The sequence below is a fragment of the Lynx canadensis genome, chromosome B3 (genome assembly GCF_007474595.2).
Source record: "Lynx canadensis isolate LIC74 chromosome B3, mLynCan4.pri.v2, whole genome shotgun sequence".
Taxonomy (NCBI): Eukaryota; Metazoa; Chordata; class Mammalia; order Carnivora; family Felidae; genus Lynx; species Lynx canadensis.
In genome coordinates, this window is record NC_044308.2 from 23,689,014 (window position 1) to 23,700,170 (window position 11,157).

General features: G+C 49.1%; 4 non-coding genes across 4 annotated transcripts; all 4 read left to right on the forward strand.

The window, feature by feature from the left end:
- Nucleotides 1-662: 662 nt before the first annotated feature.
- On the forward strand, nucleotides 663-743 carry LOC115517420. The gene has a single exon (XR_003969870.1). It is a non-coding gene; the product is annotated as a small nucleolar RNA SNORD115 (small nucleolar RNA).
- A 1,639-nt stretch (nucleotides 744-2,382) lies between these two features.
- LOC115517412 lies at nucleotides 2,383-2,463 on the forward strand. Its single transcript, XR_003969862.1, has one exon. It is a non-coding gene; the product is annotated as a small nucleolar RNA SNORD115 (small nucleolar RNA).
- A 1,733-nt stretch (nucleotides 2,464-4,196) lies between these two features.
- LOC115517418 lies at nucleotides 4,197-4,277 on the forward strand. The gene has a single exon (XR_003969868.1). It is a non-coding gene; the product is annotated as a small nucleolar RNA SNORD115 (small nucleolar RNA).
- Nucleotides 4,278-6,125: 1,848 nt separating this feature from the next.
- Nucleotides 6,126-6,205, forward strand: LOC115517415. The gene has a single exon (XR_003969865.1). It is a non-coding gene; the product is annotated as a small nucleolar RNA SNORD115 (small nucleolar RNA).
- Nucleotides 6,206-11,157: the final 4,952 nt, after the last annotated feature.

Consider the following 11,157-nt stretch of genomic DNA (forward strand, 5'->3'; position numbering starts at 1 on the left):
GCGCTGTTTGGGGAAGGTGGTGGAGGGTTGTGGAATGCACGCCAGGCCCCTGAGCACCCAAGGAATCTATTTCTTGGGTCCCTGGGGTAGTGGCCATGGCCCTTTCCAGGACACTATGCTTGCCCATTCCTGGCAAAGCCCATGGCCAGTCTCTGCAATCCAATGCCTGGTATTAATGCCTGCCAACAGCCCACCAAGTGGTGTCCCAATCATGCTTAGGAGTAGACCTGTGTGGCTGGCCTTGTGCCTGATGTTGCAGACTCTATGCTCAGACTCCTGTGTGGCCCTGATTTCCCTGGTGTCCAGTGGAACCACAGAGGCTGAGGGCCTTGGCCCCACTCTGCACCTTTCCCTACTGCCATTCCACGGTTTTGTCTGGCGTCATGGATGCAGTCCCAGCCCCACGGATTCTGAGCTTGTCTGATTGCCACAAGGTGAGGTCTGATGGGGAAGGGGGTTGTCATTCTTGAGCTGCCACTCTCTGCACAGATCCTGTGCCCGGACTGAAATCCCACCTGGCACATGGAGGGAAGTTTTTCCAGCATCTGGAATAGGCCTGGAACTAGGGGTCCAAATGACCAATCCACACTTCACAAACCCTCTCTGGTAAGCATGTGGATTTGAAGGAGTGAAGACAGAGTCATGTGGGAACTGCCTTGGTTGGGCCAATGATTAGAACTCATATGGTCTCAAAGAGAGATGATGATCTAAGAATTACACTCAGTAGGATTATGCTGAGGTCCAATGTAGTGCACCGACCTGAGGCAGTATTCTGGCAACCCTGTGGCCCTGTCGAAGCCCTGGAACTTGGGGCTGGAGGCAACAGATCCCTCGAGGCTCCCCAGGGCAGCTCTCCCTGATCTATGGGCCTCTACTTGCCCAGTCAGCCTCCCACCATGGTGCCGCATCCTGGGACACCTCCCTGGAAGCCCAACTAAGTTCCGTCAGTGTCCTAGGGTCTTTCAGTGGGACGTTGTCATGTGGCCAGGGTCTCACCATTGCCCCAACCATGGGAGGAGAGTGGATGCCTGTGTGAGTAGCAAGAGGGCAAGTGCACTTGGGCCAATTGGGGAGCCTGGCCACAGGGCAATGCCAGCCATCTGTGGACTGGGGCTCCATCATCGCCCCAAAAGGCTGGTGTGTCCCTGATCATCTGCCCTATGCAGTGGGCTGTCAGGAAAGGATAGGTCACCTGTGCTCTACAAGTGATTCCATGGTGCCCAGTGGGATCCTCTTTCTTGCTGGCTCATGGGCTGAATTCTCCAGTGTGGGAGGGCACTCAGGGCATTTTCAGAAACACTGAGGCCCTTGGAGGAGGCGTGGTGCTGCACTCAGCATTGGAACCCCCCTCAACCTCCCTCAGGTTAGAGTTTCCATTCAAATTTCCCACAATGGGCATTGGAGGAAGAGGGCAGACCCGGGACTACTTAGTTGGATACTAGACAGCTTTGTAATAGCAGATAGATAGTCCCTGAGGCATGCCCGCAGCTTGGCTGTGACCCCTAGTGTCCTGCTTGGCTGCTGACTCACAAGTCCTCTTGATGGGCCCACTCTTAGTGGACACGTGGCCTCATGGGGCCATGTAGTGTCCCCCAGACTGATTGGGGATTTGCCTGCCAATGGCCTTTTGGCCGGTGTCCCAGGACAGGACAGGGTTCTTGTCTTGTGCACCCTCCTGTGCTAAACCTAAGCACAAAGACAGAAAGGGACGAGTTGTCCCCATGGGAGACATGGGACAGCGCTGTTTGGGGATGGATGTGGATGCTGGTGGGATGCATGCCTAGCCCCTGAGCACCCCAGGAATCTTTGCAGAGGTCCACCAGTGCAGCATCCATGTCCTGTTCCAGGCCACCATGCCTGCCCATTCCTGGCAAAGCCCAAGGCCATGCCTTGCCAGCCATGGCTGGGATTCTGCATGCCACCAGATCAACAAGTGGTGTGCCAATCACACGGTGGGGGAACCTGTACGGCTGGCCTGTTGCCTGCTGTTGCAGCCTCTATGCTCAGCTCCTTATAGGGGCCCTGCTTTCCCTGGTGTACACTGTACCTGGCACCGGGCTGGACACATCCTTCCAGCCATCCCTGGATTTTTGCTGGCATCCTGAATGCGGAAATGGCCCCACACATTCAGGGCTCAGTCCCATGGCCACAAGGTGAGGTCCGATGAAGAAGAGTGTTGTCATGCCTGAGCTGCCTCTCTCTGCACAGAGGCCATGCCCAGACTGAGATCCCACCTGTTGCATAGTGTACAGTTTGGCCCCACTTCAGAAATAGGCCCCAAGCCAGGAGTCTAAATGGCCATCCTGCGCTTCACCCAACATCTCTGGTAAGCATGTTGAGCCTATGGGGCGAAGGCACAGGTGTGTGGGGACTGCCTGGGTTGGGTCAATGATGAGAACTCATATGGACTCAAAGAGAGATGATGACCTAAAAATTATGCTAAATAGGATTACACTGAGGCCAAATGGAGAGCAACGTCCTGAGGTGGGACCTGTGGACCCTTGTGGCCCTGGCATAGTGCTGGCACCTGGGGCTCGAGGCTTCTGATCCCTTGTGGCTTCCCAGTGTGGCTCTCACTGGTCTATCAGCCTCCATGTGCCTAAAACTGCTCCCACTCTTGCACTTTGTCTGGCCATCCTTAGTGCATCCCAGGAGCCCACACTCAGAGGCCTGGCTAAGCTCCCTCAGTGTCCTTGTGTATTTCAGTGGGACATCATCTTTGTGATCAAGGTTTCCCCATTGACCCCACCATGTGAAGTAAGTGGATGCCTATGCAAGCAGACAGGGGCCCCAGGGCACATGGGCCCTATGGGGAGGCTGGCCTCAGGGCAATGCAAGCCAGCCTGTGGGACTGGGGCCCCATCACCCCTCAGAGGGCTGGCATGCCCTGAAAGTCTGCCCTGTGCAGTGGGCTGTTGGGAAATAATAGGTCTCCTGTGACTCCTGCAAGTGTTTCCACGGCCCCAGAGGGATCCTCTTTCTTGTCTGGCCATGGTCCACTTTCTGCAGTGTGGGAGGGAGCTCAGGTTGATATCAGAATCGCCCAGGCCCTTGGAGGCACGCAAGGTGCTGTAGTGGGCATTGGGGCCCCCCGTGACCTCCCACGGGAAAGAGTTCCCACCCATATTTCCCGAAATGGGCATTGGAGGAAGAAGCCGGGCCAGGGGCTAGATGGCTGGATCCTGGACAGCTTTGGCATAGCGGGTAGTGACAGTCCCTGAGGACTGCTGGGAGCTTGGCCGGGACCCCAGTTGGCAACGTGGGACTCCTGGCTCCCAGATCTTCATTATGGGCCCATTCCTGGTGGACACATGTCCTTATGGGGCTCCTGGGTCTTCCTCAACTGGATGGAGCTTTGCCTGACAATTGCCGTTCGGTGGTGCCCTCAGGCAGGGCACGCCAACATTCTTGTCTTGTGCATGCTCTTCCCAATGAGGTTTAAGTCACTTGGGAATCATGCTAACCCCTCTCCCTGCACTAATCCTAAGTGCATAGATCGGAAGGAACGAGTTGTCCCATGGAAGACATGAAGCAGTGATGTTTTGGGATGGAGGTGGACACTGGTGGGAGGTACGCCAGGGCCCTGATAACCCCAGGAATCTTTGTGTGCATCCTCTGGGTGCAGCATCCATGGCCCGTTCTAGGCCACCATGCCTGCCCATTTCAGGCAAAGCCCAGGGCCAGGCCCTGTCAGACATGGCCCGGGAATCTGCATGCCACTGGCTCACCGAGGGGTGTCCCAATCACACGGTGGGTGGACCCGTGTGGCTGGCCTGCTGACTTCCAGTGCAGCCTCCATGCTCAGCTCCCTGTGGGGGCCCTGCCTTCCCTGGTGTCCAGTGGAACCACACAGGCTGAGGGCCTTAGTGCCACACTGGAGACTTCCTTCCTGCCATCGCTGGATTTTTGCTGGTGTCAATTATGGTGTCATGTCCTCATGCATTCGGGGCTTGTGCCCATGTCCACAAGGTGAAGTCCATTGGGAAAGTCATTCTCATGGTTGAGCTGCCTCTCTCTGCACAGAGCCCTTGCCCAGACCAAGATCCTGCTGGGCACATGGAGGGCTAATTTGACCCAGCTTGGGGAATAGGCCCTAAGCCATATGCCCAAATAGTCACCCTGCTCTTTGAAACCATCTCTGGTATGCATGTTGAGCTGGCAGGAGAAGGATGCAGGTGGGAGGGGACTGCTTGGTTTTGTCAATGATGAGAACTCATATGGTCTCGAAGAGAGATGATGACCTAAATATCATGCACAATGGGATTATGCTGAGGCTCACTGGAGGCCACCATCCTGAGGATTCTGCCTCAGGATCCCACCCCTGTAGCCCTGGAAAAGTGCTGTCACATGAGGCTCCAGACGACTGATCCCTTGAGGCTCCCCAGTGTGGCTCTCCCTGGTCTATGGGCCTTCATGTGACTAAGACGGGCTCCCACTCTGGGGCTTTGTGTGCCCATCCATATTGTGTCCCAGAATGCCTCACTTGGATCCTTGGATAAGCTCCCTAGGTGTCCTTGTGTCTTTCAGTGGGATGATTTCTTTGTGGCCAGGGTCTTGCCATTGCCCCCATCATGTGAAGTGTGTGGATTACAGTATGAGTACATGGAATTCCCAAGGGATGTGGCAATTCCCTGATGGGGAGGCTTGCCTCAGGGCAACACCAGCCAGTGTGTGGTACCTGGGCCCCATCATTGACACAGAGGCCTGGCATGTCCCTGAATATCACACCTGTGCCATGTGCTTTCCTGACACCATATGTAATCTGTGTCTCCTGCAATGATTCCAAGTTCCCTGGGAAGCTCCTCTTTCTCAGGGGCCTATGGTCTCCCTTCACTGGTTTAGCATGTTTTTCATCTTGATGTCAGAATTGCTAAGGTTTTGGGAGGGACGCAAGGTCCTGCCGTGGGCTTTGGAGCCTATGGCAAACTCCTGAAGGAAAGGGCTCCCACCCACATTTTCTAGAATGGGCACAGGGGGAGGGTGGCAGGAACAGGACTTTCAGCTGGATGACTTTAGAACACTCTGGGATAGTGGGGAGACCTTCCCTGAAGAGTGCTTGCTGCTCTCAGGGACCCCGAATGTAGGTATTCCCTCTTGGCTCCCAGGTCTTCCCAATCAGCCCTCTTATGTTGGATGCATTGCCTTATGGGTCCAGGCATCTTCCCATACCTGGAATGGGCTTGCCTGCCATCGCCCCTTGGGATGGTGCTTCAACCCAGGGCATGCTTGTTTTTCTGTTACCAATGATGTTGACATGGTTTTATAACTATGCTGGACTCTCCCTTTTCTAGCCCAATGTGCAAAAATAGGAAAGGACGAGATGTTCCTACAGAGGACTCATAGCAGCACTCTTTGGGAATGGATGTGGATGCTGGTGGGATGCACACCAGTCCCATGAGCACCCCAGGAATCTTTCCATAGGTCTCTGAGCAGCTGCATTCAGAGCAGGGATTTACCTGCCAGGTGGCCGTTGTGTAGCTCCTCAGGTCTCCATATACATTTTCTGCCAAGGAGGTATTCGTTTCCAGTGATCAATGAGCTTGGACACCCATGTCTTCAACAGCCCTGGGTCCATCCCTGGCTTCCATCTCTGCCCACTCTTCCTGAAGCCAAGGGCAGGGCCCTACCAGCGATGGTCCATGATTCTGCCTGCCACATTTTCTCCAAGTGTTGTCTCACTCACTTGGTGACCTGTGTTGCAGGCCTGCCTCTTGGTGGCTCTTTTCCCATTCTCATCTCCCTGTGGGGGCCTAGGTTTCCTTTGTGTCAGGTGGACACGTATGCACTGAAGACCTTGCATGCTGCTCTGGAGCCTTCCTGCCATCCCTCAAGTCTTGCTTATGTCATAGGTGGAGTCATGGTGCTACAACTTCAGGGCTCATGCCCATTGCCCAGAAGGTCAGGAGCAATGGGGAAGGCCATTGTCAAATCTGTGTTACACTCTGTCCACAGATCCCCTGCCCAAATGAAGATCCCACCTGGCCCACATAATCAGTTGGCCCAGCTTCTGGAATATGCCCACACTAAGGTGCCACCCCAGCCATCTCACATTCAAGACACCCTCTTTGGTAAGCATGTTGTGCATGGGGTTGGGAAGCACAGGTGCGTGGGGACTGCCTTGGTTAGGTCAATGATGAGAACTCATATGGTCTCAAAGAGAGATGATGACATAAAAATCTTGCTCAATAGGATTATGCTGAGGACCAATGGAGGGGACCATTGTGGGGTGGAGTCTTGGGGACCTATTTAGCCATCTGGTTTCGGCCCTTGGGCTTGAATTTAATAAAACCTCAATGGTTCCACCTGTGTCTCTCCTCTCTTTGTGGGTCTCCACGTGCCCTGGAAGGCTCTTGTCCTTGGGCTTTTTGTTTCCTTCCCAAATTCCCCTCCTGATGCCTCATGTGAGTCTGTTGTTTAGCTCCTTGGTGTCCTTGTGTCTTTCAGTGGGATGTCATCTTGGCCAGGGTTTCACCATTTCCCCCACCATGCCAGGTGAAAGATGCCACTGCTTGTAGTGGAGGCCCTAGAGGACATGGTGTGGATTTTGAGGCCTGTCTCATGGCAATGCTGGCCTGTGTATTGAACTGGGGCCTGTTATGGCCACAGAGGTCCGTCCTTTCTGTGAACATCAGCCCTGTGCAATTGGCTGTCAGTAAAGCAACAGATCATCTTGGCATCTGGAAAGTATGTAAATGACAATGGATGGCCCTCTTCCTCTCTGGTCCAAGGAACAGTTTTACTGGTGTGAGAGAATGCCCAACTGGAGGCTCAAACCACTGCAGTATTTGGAGGTATGCTAGGTGCTTGGGTCTTCAATTTGGCTTATTTTTGTGGTTTTTACTTGGATATCTCTAAACTGGGGTGGATGAGGAAGCTAGCTTTAGGGCAGCACATATCTTTAATGACATTGTTTAAAGGAGAATGTGGAAGCATGGTTCGAGTGTGGGACTTCTTACCTGGATGATTTTAGACAACATTGTGAAAACATAAGTGTAGTTCTTTAGGAGTGCTTATCGTTTCCTCTGGAACACAGATGCTGTGTTTTGGAAGCACACAATGCTTTTCTTCATTTGAAACACTTTTAGATATATCAAATAATTCTATTTAACCAAAAAAATCTTTCAGAGTAAAACTTTCAGAGTAAATCTTTCAGATTTATCTCCACACTAGAGGTTGTGAAGAAGCCAGTTTGAGAAAGGTAGAATATATGGAGTCATCATTGATGGAAAAACATTGACAATTGCTGTCAAGGGGAAGGAGCCCTGGTTATGGAGAAATTCAAGAGAGAATGGTGCACATATGGGAACACATATACAAACACATCACTGAAGCCATTGGTTGAGAAAACAAGAGCAGCTGATTTTGTGCAGTTTTGTAACAAGTGGGGCTTGAAGACTGGAGTTTTAACCTTTGCAAGCTTGCGTTGTGACTCTGCCCTATTTCTAGACAGAAGGCTTTCAAATAATCCCAGGGTATTCATCAGGATCTCAGGATCTCCTGGGACACACAATAAGATTATTTGCTTTCTTGGAGCATGCCATGAGAGGCAAGGTTTATAGAGAGGGCTCTCCAGGGACAAAGGATCCAGGGGACACATTTTTGTTTCCCACCCTTAGGCGTAAGTGCAGAGCTACCTGCCAAGGGCAGCTTGGCTCCAACATTGGCTGCCTAGTGTGCTTACTCCAAGTCCTATGCCCCTGTGCCCTTATGAGACTATACTTCTTGGTAATATTTCCTGTTTCAGTGCAGTGATTCCCTCCCCCAGAAGACCATCACAGGTCCCTGCCCACACCTTGTGTCTAAATCCTGGAGTTTTAAAAGTCAGCAGGCATGGCTGGGATTGAATATGGAGAGCACTGTGCTGCTTCTGGAGAGAAGGCAGACAAACAACCCACAGTCAGATAACATGAAAACAGTGACTGAAAAAATACCTGATACACACAAGTTGGAGATTATTTACTTTTCTTAGAATTCCTCCCTGAGAACTGCAAGAATGGAGACCCTTTTCCAGGTACATGGGAGCTGGCTGGTGCCATTTCCCTTCCCTGCCCCTTAGCATAAACATAGTACCACCTTCTGTAAATAACACGGCACCAACACTAACTGCCTAACCTGCTTACACCAGGTCACCCACCCATGTGGTATTCCAGTACTGCACTTATAGGTAAAATTTGCCTCAGTCCCAGCATGGTGGGTCTCTTATTCAGAAGACCAGCATAAACCTCTGTCCACATTACGTTTACTGACTACAGAGTTCTGTGTGTTCTGTTCTAGTGGAGATAGCATCAGGTCTTATTTAACATGCAAAACAGAGCACACCTAGGGAAAACTCACCACACTCTGTTCATGGTCCAAACACTGCCCACTCCAGCCAAGGAGAGCCTCTGCAGCTGACTGGTCTGAAGGATAGAGAAGTCAAATGACAGCAGCAGAGTGCATACAGCATACATCAGAGACTCTCCTTGAAGTGCCAGGCCCTGGACAGTATGTGACCTCTTATTCATAAAGCCATTACATTAATGAGCAGGACTTAATAGGATTTCCTAACACAGAGAAGAAGACAGAGACTTAGGCAAAATGCCAAGACAGAGGAATTCATCCCATAAGATAAAACAAGAGAAGGTGACAGCCAGAGATGTAATCAAAACAGATATAAGAAATATGTCTGATGGTGAATTTAAAGCAACAACCATGGGGATACTCACTGGTCTTGAGAAAAGCATATGAGACATCAGGGAGACCCTTACTACAGATATAAAGAATTAAAAACCAAAAATGAAAAATGTGATAACTGACATTCAAAACTGACTAAATATAATGACCACAAGGATGGAAGAAGCAGAGGAATGGATAAGTGATAAAGAAGACAATATAATGAAAAATAATAAAGCTGAAAAAAAAAGAGAGAGAAAGAATGATTATGGAACACAAGAGTAGACTTAGTCAACTCAGTGACTCCATCAAACACAATAACATTTGTGTTATAGGAGTCTCAGAAGAAAAAGAAAGATAAAGAGGGCATAAAATTTATTTGAGAAAATAATAGCTGGAAACATTCCTAATCTGAGGAACAAAAGAAAATCCAAATCCACGAGGCTCAGAGAACTCTTATTAAAATCAACAAAAGCAGGCCAACCTTAAGAAATATTATAATTAAATTTGCAAATTATAGTGATAAAGAAAAGTCTTAAAAGTGGCAAAACTTAAGAAGTTCCTGGATGAGGAGTTAAGATGGTGGAATAGTAAGGAAACCCTGGGATTTTCTCATCTGTTGAACAAAATTAGATCAACATCAAACCATTTTGAATACCTTGGGAATTGATCTGAAGATTAACAGAGCAATATGCAAAATTTGTGGGAGGGAACACAGCAGGTATATGGTGCAGAGAGGTGAATTGGAGGAGAGAAGAGCTGTGGTGGCACAGAGGGAAAAGAGTCATTTTCGTGGAGAAAAGAAAGACAGAGGGGAGGGAGAACAGCACATCATATTTGTGCATGAATGCATTCCCCCTGAAAGCAGATAGAGAGAAAACACACACAGGGGACTGCACAAGAAAAATGTTCCCCCAAAAAATTGAAGGGGGAAAAAGGAAAAGTTTCAATACCACCAGGTCTTTATAAATAGCAAAGCAGATACTGAAGTTTCAGAGGTCAGCTCCTGGTAGTGCTCTGGTGAGGAATCAGGGAGGACCCCTGAAGCAGACAGCATGGTCTGAATAACCCCTGGTCACATGGGGAGAAGTGGTTCCCCTGATTGGAGTGAATCTGGTAGAGGTGATATGACCTCTCTGTAATAAAAAGACCCAAATATCCTCATCAAGCACGACCTTCACATTTATAGGAACAAAGATGCCAGCTGAAGTCATCAAACCCTGGTGGTGGTTGTGTGTTGCAATTTACCGTAAACTCTGAGCCACTGCCACTACACAGTTGTGTGACTTTCTTAGGACAAGCCATCCCTGGCCACAGCATGGTGAGACCCTTCCCCAGAAGATCACTGCTGGTCCGAACCATGGGGGGTGGGGAGTAGTATGAAGCATGGAGCTTTGAAACACAGCTGCACCTAAGATAAAACTCTGGATAGAGGCACCACCTTGTAGGCAGACAGCTCAGACACAGACAGGAGGTAGGTGGGGAGCTGATGGAAGTGAGAGACCCAGGAGGGGTGACTGTCAACGTGCAAACTTTCCACTCTGGAGACTAGAGTCCATTTTCACCAGTAGTCCACCAACGCTGATTGACCTTAGGGAGCTAACCAGCTCCACCAAGTGGAGAATGAGTCATTACACTAAACCCTGCCTGCCTTTGCCCTCCAGGCACATCTCCACTAGAATCAGAGCAGCAGACCCCTCACCCAAAAGACCAGCACAAATCCCTTCCATGAACTTCTACTAAACATAGACTGCTGCAAAGTTTCAGCTCTAGGGGAAACTGGATCTAGCTTCATTTCAGTTTTTTTGTTGTTCATGTGTTCATTTTATTGTTGCTTCTATTTCAATTTTTTCTTGTTGTTTATTTTTCTTTTGTTTCTTGGATACAGAAAAGAGCAAATTTTACTTTATTTATTTATTATTTTATTTTTTAATTTTTTTAATTTTTAATTTTTCTCTCTTCCTCTTTTCTCTTTTTTTCTATTAAGTGTCTCTTAACAAGCAGACCAAAACACACCTAAGATCTATCTTACTTTATTTGATTTAAACATTTTTTATTTCATTCTACTATTATTATTTATTTTCTTCCTCCAAATTGACAAGATGGAAGGTTCACCTCCAAAGAAAGAACAGGAAGATATGATGGCCAGGGATTTAGTCAATGCAGATATAACATGTCTGAACTAGAATTTAAAATAATAATTATATTGGGGCACCACGGTGGCTCAGCCAGTTGAGTGTCTGACTTGGGCTCAGGTCATGAACTTGCTGATCATGGGTTCAAACCCCATATTGGGCTCTGTGATAACAGCTCAGAGCCTGTAGCCTGCTCCATATCCTGTGTTTCTTTCTCTCTCTTTTGCTCCCCACTTGCACTCTCTCTCTCTCATAAAAATAAATAAGGATTAAAATAATAATAATAAAATGAAATAAAATAATGATTATAAGGATATTAGCTGGCTTGAAAAAAGCTAGAAGACACCAGAGAATCCCTTTCTGCAGAGAT